At 40.2% G+C, this 17289-nt stretch overlaps 1 protein-coding gene across 3 annotated transcripts in view; it reads left to right on the plus strand.

Annotated features, from left to right (window-relative positions):
• Positions 1-17289, plus strand: part of Tulp4 (TUB like protein 4) — a 221600-nt gene that overhangs the window by 14905 nt on the left and 189406 nt on the right. Inside the window, exon 1 of one of the 3 annotated variants that reach the window (XM_046456590.2) lies at positions 16638-16768. The exons of the other annotated variants lie outside the window; for them this stretch is intronic. The gene's annotated coding sequence lies outside the window, so the exon portion shown is untranslated. Of the gene's footprint in view, positions 1-16637; positions 16769-17289 lie in introns of those variants that run through there. 3 annotated transcript variants of the gene reach the window in all.

Here is a 17289-nt window from a genome sequence, read left to right on the forward strand (position 1 = left end):
TAAGGATGCTGATCAGTGGGCATCCAGGCAGGATTTAGTTGTGTTTGGGAGCCTCCTGTGTAAAGGTGGGAGGGATTGGTGTTTCAGGCAGTGGCAGGTGAGCCTTCTGCCAATTTGGCATAATGGGAACAGGACTCTTCTGAGTTGCCATCTGTTTGTGGCTGATAGGAAACCAGCAGTGCTTTCCGAGGAGTGAGGAACTGTTCTGTTTATGTTGAAATATTTAGGAATTAGTAATGTTAAGACTGTGCTGAACAGGTCTTAACATTACTCAGCAGGTTGGGGAGGAAGACTGTGGAGTGAGTTTTTGTTACTACTAAATGCAGAAGATGGCTTTTTGTTTCAATAGCCCACCCATCCCAAAAAAGCCAAGACTCTTCTGCCCACCTAGACTAACTGCTTGAGACAGCCCCCATTCTGAACTGAGTTGTCTGGGTCAGAGGGCATGCCTGTTGTACACTGCTTATGGTGTGTGTGCCCAAGGGATTTGCATCTCTGTATGTAATTCTTTTGCTGTGTCTTTTTTTTTTTTTTGCATTTCTGGGAATTGAACCCATGTCCTTGTGCATGCAAGGGAAGCATTCTACCAACTGAGCAGCTGTATCCCAAGCCCTGTCCTTTTTTTGTTTGTTTGTTTTTAAATCCCAGTTGTAAAATATGTTTGAAAAAGTTTACCATTTTAACATATACAGTTCAGTGGCATTAAGTACATGTATATTATGTGACCTTCATGTTATGTTGTGTTTAAATCAAATACTTTGACATACTTAAAAAATAGTGGATGCCGCTTCTTCATCAATATATTCTGCCCTGTTTGATGTCCCTTTGAGTTTGTGTATGTGTTTGTGTGTATGTGTGTGTTACTGGGGATTGAATCCAGGGATGCTCTTTCACTGAGTCCCTGCCCCTTTTATTTTGATTTTGGGATAGGGTCTCTCTAAATAACCCAGTTTGGCTTTGAATTTGTAACCGTCCTGCTTCAGCATCCCAGGTCTCTGGGATCACAGGCGTGTGCTTCACCTGGCTGCCCTTTGACTATGAGCCTTCACTTACCACCTTCCTTGGGGGAGCTGAGGAGGGGATGGAGTTGCTTCTTGGGTTGATTTGTTGCCTTCACACATGGGGAGCTCTCTTCAGAGAGATTTTTCTTTTTTCTTTTTCTGAATTGGCAGTTGAACCCAGTTGTGCTCTACCACTGATTGTATCTCCAGCCCTTTTTATTTACTTTAAAATTTTGAAACAGGTTCTTGCTAAGTTGCTTTGGCTGATCTTGAACTTGTGATCTCTGCTACCGCTGTTACTGAAATTTTGCCCTATATATGGTTGATATCTCTAATTTGTCATGGAGTATATGCAAGTATTTCTTTGAATTGTATCCGCTACAGCTTGATGGTCCAGGTGAAATGTTGGACTCATATTTGACCAGATTTATGTGGTACACTTGATTTGGAAATAGTGTTGTCAGTTTCCTTTTATTGCATATATCAGAGCAATTTCCTGTTAACTAGTATGATATTTTGATTTTTGGTTTTAGTACAAATCATCCATGGACAAATTCTTCAGCTGAATACATCTGAGAGACAAATTGTTCAATTGATCCAATAAATCATAGTTTATTTTTGTAACGGTGTTATTTGAACCCAGAGAAACTGTGGCCAAAGTTTAATCAAGCAGAGTAGCTTCATGTAGATGATATATTCCTTAAAACTGGTATAATAAAATATTTTAAATTAAATTACACTTTAAGTACACAGGAAGAATTTGCCATCAGAAGGAACCCTTTTGTTAACTCTTTCCTAAAATCTAATTTAACTTTGTAAATTTGAATTTTTCTATATCATGTTCATTCAAATCAGAGTTTGTCCATGATTGCCCTTTTTGTTATCATTATATCTTATCATTGTCACTGGTTCGTTGGCAGATCACATTCTGTTGACCTCTAGGATTATGCAAAACAGCTGTTCCTCTTTTGGTAGTTTGGTTACACACATAGATACATACTGTCTGAATTAGAGAACTCTGTGTGAGTTAGAATTAAATTGGGATTGAGTATCCTGTGTGAATTGTAAAACCTCTATATAGCAATCCCAGGAAAATGGAAAGTATGATTTAGTGATTGCACATTTTTTTCTCCGTCTTGGGGACCAAACCTAGGACCTTGCACATGCTCAGCAAGCGCTTTACTTCTGAGCCATATACCCAACACCATTGAGGGAATTTTTGATCACTCTTTCTTTTAAAAACATTTTTTTAGTTGTTGATGGACCTTTATTTTATTCATTTATTTATATGTGGTGCTGAGAATCAATCCAAGTGCCTTACACGTGTGAGGCAAATGCTCTTATCACTGAGCCACAACCCCAGTCCTTGATCACTCTTTCTTGACTAAATAATAATGATAGCTAAGAAGTCATAATGCTTTAACATCAGTTCTCTGACACTGGCTGGATTCCTGCAGTTCCACTCACCTCTCTCTACCCACCCAGATTTAGTGTCACACCCACAGGTTTTAGGATCAGTCTTCTCAGTGCTGTTCTCATGGCATATGACAGCTGCAAGTCATGAGGCCACCTGTATTTCTGACAAACTGACTATAAATTTGGGGTCCCTACCACTTTGTCAGGTATGACAGTGTGCTAGAACAACTCATAGAATTGACTCAAAGCATTGTACTTACAATCACACTTGTATGATCAAGGATATAACTTGGGAACAGCCAAGTACCCAGAGCAAGGACTGGGAGATTACTGCATGCTGAGCTCCCATACCTTTTCCCCATGGAGCCCCAATGCATCCATGTGTTCCAAACCAGGAAGCTCTTTGAACTTGAGTGTCTAAAGTGTGGACTCTTAAAGTCAGGAATGGGGTTGAAAGCTCCAACACTAATCACCTGCTGCTATGGTTTAGATATGAGGTGTCCCCCAAAAGCTCATGTAAGACAATGCAAGAAAGTTTAGAGGTGAAATAATTAGGCTATGAGAGGTTTAATAAGTGCATTGATCCATTGATATGGATTAACTGGGTGGTAACTGTAGATAGGTGGGGAGTGGCTGGAGAAAGTAGGACCTGAGGATCTATCTTTGGGGTTTATATTTTATCCCTGGTGAGCAGAGCTCTGTCCTTCCGGATTGCCATGTTCTGAGGTGCTTACCTCTTCTACACCTTTCCGCCATGATTTTCTGCTTCACTTTGTGTCTGGAGCAGTAGAATTGGCAGACCTTGAACTGAGATCTCTGAAACTGACCACCAAATAAACTTTTTCTCCTCTAAAATTGTTCTTGTCAGGTATTTTGGTTCATTGATGAAAAAAGCTGAGTAAAACACATGCTAAGCTTTTTTTTTTTGTTGTTTTTTGGTGGTAGTGGGGATTGACCCATGTAGCACTGTACACGGGAACTACATCCCAAACCCCTCCCCCCCTTTTTTTGGGTACCAGGGATTGAACTCAGAGACACTTAATCACTGAGCCACCTCCCCAGCCCTATTTTGTATTTTATTTAGAGACAGGGTCCTACTGAGTTGCTCAGCACCTCACTGTTGCTGAGGCTGGCTTTGAACCTGCAATTCTCCTGTGTCAGCCTTCCAAGCTGCTGAGATTGCAGGCATGCACCACTGCGCCTGATCCTTTTTTTTTTTTTTTTTTTTTTTTTGAGACAAGTTATTACTAAATTGCTGAGTCTGTCCTTGAACTAGTAATCCTCTTGCCTTAGCTTCCCAAGTTGCTAGGATTACAGGTGTTCACCACCAAGCCTGGCTCACATGCTATCTCTTGGGTGACCTGTCCCTCTCTTGAAACTATCTAAGAGCCTATCCTGTTCACTTTATTAGCACAGATTCAGGTGTGGTTTACTAGGAGCACATCAGGATGTCAAGACACACTTTCACCTGGGAAGCAACAATGGTTTTAGAACCTCTGTGCTAGGAACCAAGACAAAAATTAGGTGTATTTTTATTATACCAGTTATAATTTAGATAAACCTTGGTTCTTGCCAGAAATTTCAGAGAATATTTAGATGTGATGAGTGGTTGAGCTTTCTGCTTCAGGATGATAGTTGATGCCATAGGATATCCCCCTAGGTGGAATGAGGAGATGAGGGTTTTGGATAGAGCTCTGAGAAACATCAGCCTTTGGGCAGTGTGGAGGGGTGAGGGCATGAAGAATGCCTAGTGAAGTTGGAAAACAATGAGATCTAGTTGTCATAGTGTATCAGGCACTTGGAGGCATTTTTTCCTAAAAGCACCAACTCTTCATTTGGGCCTGCAGATATCTGATGGGTAAATAAAAGCAAGGAGGAAGCTTTGCAGCTCTACCTTCATTTTGTATTTGTCTTCTTTTTGCCTTATGCTTCTGTGAGATTCTTGCTCAACTCTGTATCTAGACATGTTTTATTTTTTATTTTTGGTACCTGGGGATTGAACCCAGAGATGCTTAACCACTGAGCCACATTTTCAGCCCCCTTTAAAATATTTTATATAGAGACTGGGTCTCGATGACTTGTTTAGGGCCTGGCTAATTGCTGAGGCTTGCTTTGAACTTGGGGATCCTTCTGCCTTAGCCTCCTGAGCCACTGGGATTATAGGTGTGTGCCACACACCTGGCCACAGACATGTGTTAAAGCTTGACATCCTCCCCTTTCAAGACTGAAAGTCCCCCAGATAAGAGTAACTAAGGTATTTTCAAGATTTGTAGGGACACCATAATCATCAGATTGTCACTTATTCTAGGCCCCTGACACACTGCCTAGAAGTCTCTAATCATAGCCTTAAACCTTGGAGTTCTAACTCCATCTTGCCTTTCTGACTTGTTCTTTTTTTCTGAGTCATTTTTTTCCTGCAGTTACCATGAATACCTGGAGCAACAGGCCTAATCAATGAACATTCCTACATAACAAAAACTAACCTCAGGCAACAGCAGCTTTCTTTTCTTCACTGATAATGATGGACCAGACCACAGTTTGCAAAAACTGCTCCACTATGCATATTTCTTGTTCTCCACCATCACTTTTATTCCTTTCCCCATTTAAACCTGTTGCTTACTTTGGTACCTCCCAAGACCGGATTGAGGGTGTTAGTTCTCCCATTCTTCCCAGTATGGCTATACTAAATAAATTACTTTTATGTTTTTCACCATTACTTTTTCCATTTGTTGTTTAGGGCAAGTTGCTAAATCTGGTCTGTTGGGACTCCCTAAAGTTCGGTTCCACCCTGACCTAGGACTCTGGCAATAATAGAAGTCAAGGGGAAAGTGTATTTCTAGATCAGTGCACTCCAGAAGTTGTTTCTGTGTTGCCTTGTAAGGTAGGTGTTAGACAAGTGTAGCTGTTGAGCAGTTGAAATGTAGGTAGTGCAACTGAGAAACAGCATTTATATTTTATTTAATTGTACTCAATTTAAATAGCTATATGTGGCTAATGTCTACCATTTTGTACAGTGTATTTTGGACTGAGGATATGGTCAACAGGTTAAGAAGGACAAAAAATGCAGGTAAACTTTGTCTTCTTAGTCACTGGGCTGTAGTGTTGAAGTTTTGAGGTAGTTAAGATTATAGGCTGTTCCCCACAGACTTAGGTTGTTGGGAACAGTGTTGGACCCTTTAAAGAGTTTAAAACTGGAGGTGACTTAACAACCAAATAAATGTCTTGGGCCTCAGGGGTAGGATCCAGTTACTCATCATCAGATATTTATTGAATATAAATATTATCAAAATGAGAGTTATGTGATAAGAGTCTAAAAAATACAGCTAAAAGCTATGAATTCCTTTAATATAAAGGTGTTAATGAGGATTAGGTTCAGCTGCATATAATAGAAAACTCCCATAAGTGGCTTTTACAAGATGAATGTTTACTTTTCATGTGGAAATCTGGCAGCAGGCATCCTTGGGCTGATTGAGTGGCTTCTTGGTTGCCAGTGTCCCACGCTCCCTCTGTCTTTCACCATCTTTACCTTCCGAGTTCCTGAAGGTGCACATGGCTGCTGGTACTCCATGACCAGGCAGGAAGTGGAGAGAGGGTGAGAAGGGCTGACCCAACAAAGTCAGTCCTTTAAAGATCCTTCTTGGAAGGGAGAGCTTGATGGCCAGTTACATTTCATCAGCCACACCTAACTACAGGTGAGGCTGGGAAAAGAGTTTTTCATCTGCACATTTTGCTGCTCCAGATAAAACTGAAGTACAGTGGGTGTATATGAAGGGAGAGTGGTCGTTGGGTAGATGGCCTGCAGTCTCTGCCTTGGTGGGGAGGGGTCTCCTTCGTCCAGAGGGCAGAAGCACCAGTGCTCTCATGCCCTGGCATCATGTTCAGGAAGGCAGCTACAGACGCTCACCATTTTCCCCGTTGGCATCCACATGCTTCTCTGCAAGCCTAGTACATTTGCACAGCATTGATGATGATCCCTTTTGATCCTTGGAGCTATTCTGGAGACCTTAACTGTGGACTGCCTGCTTCCTCAGGTTCAAAGTTACCAGTAACAAGTCTAGAGTATCCTGAGCACTCCCTAGGAGAATACTGAATCAGACGTCAGTTTCTAGATGCAAATGCACAAGGTAAGTAGCCCTCAGTCCACCAACTCAGGCCTTAGGCCCACTTGTAACTCCTTGGCTGGGACTGAACTGTGTGCTGGGGACATATGGGGCACAAGCCAGACAAGGTCCCAGTCCTTGCCGTAGCTCAGGGCATTAATTTTTAACTCCTTCCCTTTCCTACTTTCTCTTGTCCTTTTCAGTGAAGATACAGAAGAGTTTGAGGAAGGATGGGAGGAAGGTGGAAGGTGGTTTCACAGAAGGCATGTACAGATTCAGAAGGGGGCGAGAAGGGAAAGAGTGGAGGAGGAGAAGCCTCTCTCTGGGTCATATCATATGGAGCCTGCAAAATTACCTTGATTTTTGGGGATGGTCAATTTAAAAATTTTTGCAATTGTTTTGCTTTTGAAATGAGTGTTTGGGTCAAGCATTGTTCCCACTAAATTTTCAGGTGTCTCTGACTAGCCACTTCAATAGTCACTTCTTTCTGAGCTTATGATGTTTGGTCTGTGAAGAGGTAGTTGCCACATCCATATAGAATATCGTTGGTGTTTGTGTGCATGATCTTTGAAAATGTTTACCTATCAGTAATCATCATAATACCATGTATCATATGGAGGTCAAGGGCAGAGGAGTAAAAAAAGATATCTCTGTGTATGAGAGATTCACATGCCAGGTTGAATCCCTGCCTCCCAATGGTTTAAATATAAATTGTTTGTGGCGCTTCAGAAACTTGCTGCTAGTTTGTGTTACAGATATTTTTAGGTTGACATAAGGTCTTTTGTTTAGCCTTTGAGCAGTGAGTACATGCAGCATTGAGCATTCTTGGGTTTAATAGTCAGGACTTGAACTGTCTACCAGCCTGAAGGCCCTGATGGGCAGTTCTTTGGAATTTGGCTGAAGAACTAATTATAGTTGGGCCCAGGGTGTGGGGCCACATCATAAGAACTAGACACTTGACAAGTGAATGCCATATAGGTGGGCTTCACAGTGCTTTTGTGACCCCCTGTTTAATTTATAAATAGTAACTCTCCTGAACTGCTGAAGACTGTCTTAATGCTGTAGAAGAGAAAGGGTATTGTTAGTGCTGTGATGGATGTGAAGGTTCTCAGAAAGTGAGTTATTAGCCAGAAAACAGAAATTTTGACTAAATAAAAGGTTAGACATTAAATTTGGTAGTAGCTTGGGTGTATAACATGAATGAATCTATTAGAAAGAAAAAACTTCATAGAACTTTACTTCTTTAGCAAAAGACAAACTGGAGTGAAATTTAAATGGCTTGAGGTGCTAGGATATTCCCAGAGGACTCACAGCTCTGATGGAAGCCGCTTCTAGAAATAGCCAAGAGCCAGCGGCTTCTGTGAATTGACCCATGGTGCGGCCCTGTGTCACCATGGAAGCACCCTTCAATGTGAAGAAAGGTTAGTCTGGTAATTCCAGGAATTAGTGCCATTGGGAATTTGGGGGATTTGTGGTCTTCTCAATTGTTGCATGTCAGTCATTTTATGGTTTGTTACTCATTTGACTTGTTAGTGTATTTAAAATTCAAACTCAACCATTTTCCCTCCCGAGAAATGTAGCTTATGTGATTGCTATCTTATTGGGGTTGGGAGGGGAGAGGATGGTTGGCACCTGAATGAATACCCCCGGGAGCCTGCTCTGACATGTCCCTTACTCCACTCAAATGTCTTACCTTCAAAGATTTAGGGAACATTCATTACTGCTTTAAAGGGTTTAAAAACCAAGATGTATTCTAAAATAGTGTTGACAGAGCCTTGCTGTTGAACAAGAATTGGGAGCACTGTGGGGAGGCTGTGGGAAGCCCTTTCCTCCATGGGCCCTTTGGGGTGCCCCTCAGTGTTCTTTCTGAGGTAAATGCCTTGAACCATACTTCTGTCTTCACAGATGTGGAGATGGGAGCTCCCAGGACCGGGGAGGCTTGGTGCCTTCAACATGACAAATAATGTAAAAATAGAGAACGTGTGTGAGGGGACTGATCTCCTGTGGCTTATGACAACACAGAAAGGTCAAATTAATATCGAAAACATGACACGTTTGCATTTAGAAGGCATGTTAGCTTTGTGGTTATAGGCACCACAGCTTTGGGTCCCCCCCATTTAAAAAATATTATACTTAATTGTGTCATTTTTGCAATTATTATGAGTTTAAACATGAAAATTAATAAAATGTTGCAGTGCACCTCTCTTTTTTTTGCTGGTGCTGGGGATTGCCCTCAGGGCCTGGTGCTCGCTACGCAGATGCTCCACTACTGAGCTACATGCTGATTCCACAGTACATTTGAACAATGGGGGAAAAAAATCACCTCTCTTCACCATAACTCTTAGACACACCATTTACTTTTCTTATATACATTTTTTTGGGAGGGGGGTACTAGGGATTGAACCCATGGGTGCTTTACCATTGAGCCATATCCCTGGCCCTTTTTATTTTTTATTTTGAAATGGACCCCACTAAGATGTCAAGGCTGACCTCAAATTTGTAATCCTCCTATCCAGGCCTCCCAAGTTACTGTAATTACAGAAGTGCCGTACTGTTCATGGTTTCTCATATACATTTCTTTTCATAAGATTAAGATCATAAATACTTTCATATGTTTATACAATTTAACAAAGCATAAGCACTTTTTATGTCTTATATGGTTTTCATAATTCTACATTTAACTTTTTATCATGGTAAAATGTATATAAAGTTTACAATTTTAGGGGCTGGGGGGCGTGGCTTAGCGGTAGAGCACTCGCCTAACAGTGCCAGGTCCTGGTTTGATCCTCAGCACCACATAAAAATAAATAAATAAAATAAAAGTATTGTGTCCAACTACAACTAAAAAATAAATTAAAACAGTTTTACCATTTTAAACATTTTAAGTATATACTTCAGTGCTATTAAGTATATTCACAATGTTTTGAGTTCACATTACCACCCTTCATGTCTAGGATGATTTTCATCTTCCCAAACTGAAACTCTATCCATTAAACAACTTCTTATTATCCCTTACCCCTTCCCCTTGACAGCCACCATTCTGCTTTGGACTGTGTGAATCTGACTACTCTGGTTACTCATGCTGGCTTTGTTTTTTTTTAAACTTTGCCTAAGGGTCTCGAGGATCATCTTTTTTTTTTTTTTTTTAAGATTGATATGATTTTTTAATACCTTTGTTTATTTATTTTTATGTGGTGCTGAGGGTCAAACCCAGTGCCTCACATATACTAGGTGAGTGCCTACCTCTAAGTCACAGCCCCAGCCCCTCAAGGTTCATCTTTATTGTACCATGTGTCAGAATGACCTTCCTTTTCAAGGCTGAATGATATTCCATTGCATGTATATGCCAAATTTTGTTTCCTCATTCATCTGTTGAAGTACACTTGGGTAATTATACTTTTTGAATATAGTATGCTTTTGAAGATAGTCCATCCAATAAATATAATATACTTAGAAGAATTCCTGCCTTCCAAGATCTTATATCTAGGCAGGGTGTGGTGGGGCATACCTGTAATCCCAGCTACTCAGGAGGCTAAGGCAGGAGGATTTTGAGTTTGAGGCCAGCCTGGGCAACATAGTGAGACCCTGTCTCAAACAACAACAAAAAAACCCAAGTGGGCTGGAGTTGTGGCTCAGTGGTAGAGCACTTGCCTAGCACACATGAGGCACTGGGTTTGATCCCCAGCACCCCATTAAAAAAAATAAAAACAAATAAACAAAATAAAGGTATTGAGTCCATCTACAAGTAAAAATAATTAAAAAAAATAAACAAAGTAAGCACTCTCTTGCTGTACCAGCAAGTCACACCTAGTTAGAAACCAAAGCAACTTGGTGTTAAGAGAAGTCAGCATGGGCTTATATAGAATAATCAAAGCCAGACTCATGTCTCTTTCAGATGTCATTAGGCTGAGGCAGGATAGGCCATAACAAGGTCTTCATTTGGTTTTCTGGTCTCTTCCCTTCTGCCTCTGTGTGCTCTCAGGCTGTTGTGTGCAGCTAGTGGCCATCTCATGGTGAGTCTTGCAGATTGTTAGGGGATTTCACTGCTTTGCTGAGGCAGTCTGCACAGTCCCCAGGTGTGTGGCGTTGACTGGAGTGTTGCCCCTTTTCTCTCTTGCTCCCTTGCTAGTGTGTCAAGCTTCCAGTTCCTCAATGGTCCTGCAACCAGCCTTTGCCAGAGCCCTGTGGCTGAGGGTAGTGCAGTTGCCTTATCTGACTGCTTTAGGGCTGTTTGGTACTTTTCTATCACTATATTCTCATCTGTTCCATGTCTTTTTTTTTTTTTCCTAAATATTTTTATTTTATTTATTTTTATGTATTGCTGAGGATCAAACCAGAGCCTCATACGTGCTAGGCAAGCGCTCTACCACTGAGCCACAACCGCAGTCCCTGTTCCCTGTCTTTTAGAAGGACCCATCAGTGGTACTTACCTATTTTCTGCAGCTCTTTTTTAAATTGTTCTGATTTCATTAACTTTGATATTTGATCATTTTTATGGGTATTTGAGAGAGGGACCAAGTAAATTGGGCTCATTTATTATCTTGAATTTATTCTTGTGTATTACTTAGTTCATTTCACTGCTATAACAAAGTATCTTAGAGTAGATAGTTTGTAAATAATAGAAAGTTATTGCTAATGGAGTCTGGTGAGTTCTAGAATAGTGTCTGATGAGGGCTTTCTTTCTGCTTCAAAGATGGCACCTTCTTGCTGTTTCCTCACATAGCAGAAGTGGGCAGGGAGCTCATTGCCTCTTTTATAAAGGGGCATTAATCCCATTCATGAGGACAAAGCCCTCATGGTTTAATAATTTTCCAAAGGCCTCACCTCTTATACTGTTTCGTTGAATGTTAGGTTCAGACATTTTAGGGGATACCAACCTTTACACCATAGTAATTATGTTTTCCCATTTTACTAAACTCTCTTTAATTGTTCTGATTTCATTAAATTCTTTTGGAGTTTCCAGATGGAAAATTATATCACTTGTAAATAAGGGTAATTTGGGTAATTTTTGACTTTTTCAATTTTTATGACTTTTTTCTGTCATAATCTACTGACTGGAATTTCTAGAATGTGAGCATCTTTGGCTCAGTCCTCCTTTTAGCTATGAGCACTGTTGGTTTTAGTCACTTTCTGCATATTGCCAAACTGCCTTCTCCAGGACTAGAATTATAGAGTGCTTGTCACCTTGCTGAATGACTGGAGTATTGCAAAGGTGCTTCCAAATCTGTGGCTCTATCATTTAAAATTAAATCTGAGTTTAGTTATTTGTTATTTTCTTAGAAATTCTGGAGTCTGAGAATAGTCAGAGTTGGCCTTCATTTGTTTTGTTCTTATCAAATAATTACACAACTTTCCCTCCCTATTCCAGAGCAATGGAGTGTGGAGTGGAAATTACTCGTTAATCATTTTTTGCCGGGGGAGGAGGTACTGGAGATTGAACCCAGAGGCACTCAACCAATGAGCTACATCCCCAGCCCTATTTTGTATTTTATTTAGAGACAGAGTCTCTCAGTGAGTTGCTTAGTAGCATCTTCACTTTTTGCTGAGGCTGGCTTTGAACTTGCGATCCTCCTATCTCAGCCTCCTGAGCCGCTGGGATTATTACAGGTCTGCGCCACTGTGCCTATTACTCTTGTTACAAATCTTTTTTTTTTTTTTTTTAATATTGTTTTAGTTGTAGATGGAAAAAATATCTTTATTTTTATGTGGTGCGAGGATGGAACCCAGTGCCTCACATGGATGAGGCAAGCACTCTACCATTGAGCTACAACCCCAGCCCCACTCTTGTTATTCTTGACAACATAGCTTGGTGGATAAAGTATCAGTGGTCTTGGAATGAGAGACCAAATCTTAGTTCTGTCACTTATAGCCTTTTTGGGGAGGGGGGTGTTGCTTAGGGATTCTCTTAAGTTGTTGAGGCTAGCCTTGAACTTGAGATCGTCCTGCCTCAGCCTCCTAAGCTGTTGGAATTTTCAGGTGTGTGCCATCATCCTGGCTAGTCTGGTAAGTTTTGAGAAGCTTATTTAAGTTCTTTGAGCCTTGGTTTAAGCACTTGTAAAATGGGGATTTTACTTGTCTCAATGGGAGGTTGTGACTTGTGTTAGATGCTTGGTGGGCCCTTAATAGTATAGAAATCCTTAGTTCTTTCTTAGCCTTTCTTCTCCTTCCATGGTTCACTAACAAACTAAGGCCATTCAGCACTACGCTTTGTATTTTTTTTTTTTTTTTAGTTGTAGATGGATATAATATCTTTGTTTTCTTTCTTTATTTTCATGCGGTGCTGAGGATCGAACCCAGGGCCTCACACGTGTGAGGCAAATGCTCTACCACTGAGCAACAACCCCAGCCCTGAACTTTGTATTTTGATAAATTATAGTTTTAATCAGAGATGATTTTTGCTTTTTTAAAAATATCTTTATTTTGTTTATTTATTTTTATGTAGTGCTGATAATCGAACCCAGTGCCTTACATGTGTGAGGCAGGTGCTCTGCCATTGAGCTGCAACCCCAGTCCCATCCCCATTATTCTTAATCCCTAATTTTCAAATGGAATCAAGAGTGAATGATAGTTTTGTTCCATATCCTTTTAATATAAATAAAATTGTAAGGGGTTGGGATTGTGGCTCAGTGGTAAAGTGCTTGCCTAGCACATGTGAGGCACTGGGTTTGATTCTCAGCACCACGTAATAATAAATAAATAAATTAAATAAAGGTATTGTATCTGAAAAAAGGAAAATTATAATACAACATCCAGCATTTTTTTTAATTGTCAGTAGACCTTTATTTTATTTATTGATTTATATATGGTGCTGAGAATCAAACCCAGTGCCTCATTACCTGTAAGGCAAACTCTCTACCACTGAGCCACAACCCCAGCCCACCAATATTTATTTTTTATTTTTTTGATACCAGGGATTGAACCCAGGGGTGCTTAACCACTGAGCAACACCCCCAGCCCTTTTTTATATTTTATTTAGAGATAGGGTTTTGCTGATTGGCTTAGGTCCTCGCTAAATTGCTGAGGCTGGCTTTGAACTTGTGATTCTCCTGCCTCAGCCTCCTGAGCCACTGGAATTACAGGTGTGGCACCCAGATATCTAACATACATTGAACAGTCTTACTATTTGACAGGCAGTTAATTAAGTACTTTGCATATGTTTATTTAATCTTCCCAATATTTGCACTTTATAGGGAATGAAGAAGCACAGAAAGGTCCGGTCAGGCAGTGTGAGGACCAGGCGGCTGTCCAGCTCTGTGGTGGAGAGCTCTACTGGCTGAGCATCCCTAATCTGAAAACAGTAATTTTGGATTTTCAGATTAGGGATGCTCAACCAGTAAGGCCTAACATATTCCAAGTTGTACTAGTCGCCACTTCTGTTCTGATGTTTCTGTTCTGGTCTTTACCTGATATTTATTTATTTTTGTGCTGATGGGTATTAAACACACATACTAGATGAGTACTCTGTCACTGAGCCACATCTTCAGCCCGTTTTTTTTCTTCCTGTGTTTGTTCTTGAAGCCCATTCTATTGCTTATAGACCTAGATGTAGGAAAAAAAGCAAAACAAAATGGCTGATTGTTTTGAAAAAACAAATTATTTGTAAAGTTAAATAACAAGTGTCAAATATAAAGCATTTTTATCTATTAAATGTGTTAATTCTAATTCATAGCATTAATGCTTTTTCTTTACCTGGGCAATATAATTTGATTTTTACTCCCTTGAAATATCTCCCAGATCTGAACCTCTGTCTATACATATTTTAAGAACACTTGTTTAACTTTCTCTTAGATTATGGTAAATTCTTTCTAATTAGGATATTCTTGCCAGTATAGTTTTTGTCACTACATTCTCTAAAGTTGTTTTCTGTCTTTGCTTTGCTCTTGTCTTTGCTTTGTTCTTGTACCATTTTCTTCAGACCCTACATTGGTTTTATTCTGCCAAGGCCAGACATGTCACCAAGATTTTCTTAGCTCAGCCCCTGATGTTTTTTTGGCCATGGTTACAGCATTTGTCTTTTGTTTTGAAGTTTATCTGTTTTGTCCGGCTTCTTCCAGTTGCTGGGTGCCCTTCAGATGCAGGGACTGCACTTCCATAAACTGCATTGCTAGTAGTGCCCAGCTGGTGCCTGGGCCTATGATGGGAACACTTCTTGTTTGAGTGTCCTTGGGGTGCTTTCCACACTTCACTCTGGACTCTTGCAGCTAAAATTAATACACATCATCTATTGATTTAATATTTGTCTTTTTAAAGCCTTCCTTAAGCTTTCAACATTTCTTCCTGAAGTTCTGGATCCTTCATTGATGAAATTGTTCTTGGGTTAGCAGTGATCTGCTGCAGACTTCATTGTGCTTAAATGTAGCGACTTTCAGGGATTCCTTGCTTTGTCTCAGAGTTTATATAGCAGCCTAATGTAAATATATTCTCTGATTAGTTTATTTAATATAAGTAGTTTTCTGTCCTGCTAAATCTCATCATCAATTGTTGCTTATCATGTGACAATCAGGAAAACGTTTAATAACCTTGTCAGATGGGTAGCTATTTTGATCCCGCTTTCTCAAGTGGTGTCATGACTCATTGATGACGGAGGGCAGAAAAAACACATAGGATTTGTCTCAGAGGTTATTTGTTTGTATGAAGTTGGATTTTAATGTTAGCATTAGGTACAGTGGCATGTACCTGTAGTTCCAGCTATTGGGAGGCTGAGGTGGGAGGATTGCTTGAGCCCAGGCATTTGGGGACAGCCTGGGTAACAGAGTGACACCCATCTCAAAACAAAACAAAATAAAATTAGGAAGCACTAAGAATGAATCTGTGCTGAGAAAGCTTATGCATTTGGAAATCTGGAGGATCTGCTTTGGTTGAGTCGAGATGTGCAAGAAGAACACGGTGGGCAGGGTAGGTGGTGGAAAGGATGTATTGGGGCATCTGTGTGCTGGAGGCTTTGAAAGAATGTGCACAAAAATTTTTAGTGACTTTCTTTTCTAAATTAAAAATTTAGTAGTGGATTTAGGAGTAAGGGATAAATTACCAAAGGGTTAATTACATAGTTGCTGATCATATGCTGTCACTGAGTCTGTAGTTAACCCTGCTACCAGGGTGCACCAATAACACAGCAGGGGAGGTAGTCTTGTCACTAGATTTTTTTTGTTGTAGTTTTTTTAAGTTGTAGATGGACACAATACCTTTGTTTTATTTACTTATTTATATTTATGTGGTGCTGAGGATTGAACCCAGTGCCTCACATCTGCAAGGCAAGCGCTTCACCACTGAGCTACAGTCCCAGCCCCGACTAGATTTTAATTTAAGGTGCTAGTGCAGTGGCAGCTGAATTTCAGGAACCAAGAAGTAGAATTTGTGAGTGTGAGTTACTAGTGGGCTCCAACATTTTCACCATCAGGTTCTTTTTTATTATCTTCTTTCTTCTTCCTCTCCACCCTCATGACTATGATCTGATTTAATAGCTAGGAACTTTTTTTTCAATACAGGATAATGGTATTAATAGCTCATATGGTTCAATATGTATTTATATGCTTAGTGATGAACTCAGTGAGGGAGAGGATAGAGATGGAGGAGAAGAGGATCCTAGGGGAACCCTGTGCAACCCCAGAATCCCAGGCCTGATATGTTCCTAAGGCAGGAAGTAGGAAATAGTGTAGCTGGAACTTTAAGTCAGTCAGCCAGCTTCCAGATTCTCCCTGCTCAACCACTGCTTGCTTTCCAAGTTTAGAGTTTCACCTAAAACAAATGTGAGGATTTAGTTTATGTAACATGACCATAGTGGATGCATAGTTCTCATTACGTGTTTTATCCTCGTTTTTAACCAAATGGCCGAGAAAACAATCAGTACAGGTTAAAAATATTGTCAGAAAGCTTGAACTTTGATTGTTGGATTTATAGGTTCATAGGCTGATCCCACTTTCTCAAGTGGTATCATGACTCATTGATAAGGGAGGGCAGAAAAAAACACATATAGGATTGTGTTTAAAGCTTACCACTTTAATTTTTTGTTTGTTATTTTTGGTTATATAAGACAGTAGAATGTATTTTGATAGCTTACATTTTTTTTTTTTTTTTTTTGAGGCTAACTCATCTTTATGTTATGATTCTTAGGCTCATGTGAAACTCATAACCTGTCTTTGGAAATCTGGTCCAACTTTGTCATCTTCCCTGTGGAGAAAACAGAGGCCCTAGTTGTTGAGGGACTTACCCAGGGCATCAGTGGAACGTGAGACTGAGTCTCTTTCCTTTAAGGTCAGAATGGGTTCAGTTGAACTGTGAGCCCTCCCTTGGAATGTATATTCTTTATATGGATAGTGCTGTAAATGAAAACTAGGGGTCTAGATGAAATAAGAACATTAAGATGCTAAAATGGCCTCATCAAGGTCATGGATAACTTCCAGGTAGCCACACCTGATGTCTTCATCCGCCTTGGCCTCTCTGCAGGGGTTAGGATTTCACTCTTGCTTGGTTTTCTCCTCCCTCTCGATTCTTTGTTTTCAGACTTATGTGCTGGTTCCTCCACTTTTACCTGATGTGGGATGTTGAGGTTCCATTGGGTTCATTGCTAGATCCTTTCCTGCATCTTCATCCTCTCCCTTGCTGAGCTTACCACTTTAATTTAATTTTTTTGTTTGTTATTTTTGGTTATACCTGACAGTAGAATGTATTTTGATAGCTTACCTTTTTTTTTTTTTTTTGAGGCTAACTCATCTTTATGTTGATGATTCTTAGTCTCTAACACAAACTTGTGAAGGTTCAGATTCAAGTGTCCA

Source organism: Marmota monax, unplaced genomic scaffold (assembly GCF_021218885.2).
Source record: "Marmota monax isolate L192 unplaced genomic scaffold, Marmota_monax_Labrador192_F-V1.1 WCK01_AAM20220418_F8-fsc00164, whole genome shotgun sequence".
NCBI classification, from domain to species: Eukaryota; Metazoa; Chordata; class Mammalia; order Rodentia; family Sciuridae; genus Marmota; species Marmota monax.